Here is a 540-nt window from a genome sequence, read left to right as displayed (position 1 = left end):
ACCCAGTGGCGTGCTGCCTCGACACCTGTCCCCCAGCCCACCCTGCCTCTGCCCGGGTGCGCACCGTTAGACGGTCACACCACCATGCCTCCGTTTCCTCTCACGGAACAGCTGTAGGATGAACGCACGCGTTCTTCTCCCATGGAGCTCTGTCCTTGTCTTGGCTTCCTCTTAGATGTATCACTCCCAGGTGACACCCCCTGAGGGCAAAGCTATTACAGGCTGAATTCCTTAGAATGCTTTGTACCCCGAGGAGCCACATGAGGAGCCACGCGGGGACTCGGCTAGGAGTGTCTGAGTCAGAACAGCACTGGCCACGAGGCCAGACCCCACACCAAGCTCACATCTCGTCTGTTCTTTCTAGAAGCAGAAACCAAAACCATGCCTTTTCTCTTTTTTTGAGAGGTTTTTCACTACAGGGTGCGTGTGCTTGCCAGAGAGACAGAGAGGGGCAGAGACAGAAAGCAAGAAATCACCCCCCATGGGGTGTGGCCATGCCGCAATCCCTTTTCCTCCATTCTTGTCTTGGGATCTTGGGCA

At 55.7% G+C, this 540-nt stretch overlaps 1 protein-coding gene across 1 annotated transcript in view; it reads right to left on the bottom strand.

The window, feature by feature from the left end:
- The window catches only part of MPZL1 (myelin protein zero like 1), a gene marked incomplete at its 5' end in the record, with an annotated part of 19,942 nt that overhangs the window by 11,662 nt on the left and 7,740 nt on the right, over window positions 1-540 (bottom strand).

The sequence above is a fragment of the Tupaia chinensis genome, unplaced genomic scaffold, assembly GCF_000334495.1.
Source record: "Tupaia chinensis unplaced genomic scaffold, TupChi_1.0 Scaffold000198_1, whole genome shotgun sequence".
In the NCBI taxonomy this organism is placed as follows: Eukaryota; Metazoa; Chordata; class Mammalia; order Scandentia; family Tupaiidae; genus Tupaia; species Tupaia belangeri.
The sequence above is the reverse complement of the archived record's forward strand: the minus strand, read 5'-3'. Positions and strand labels throughout refer to the sequence as shown.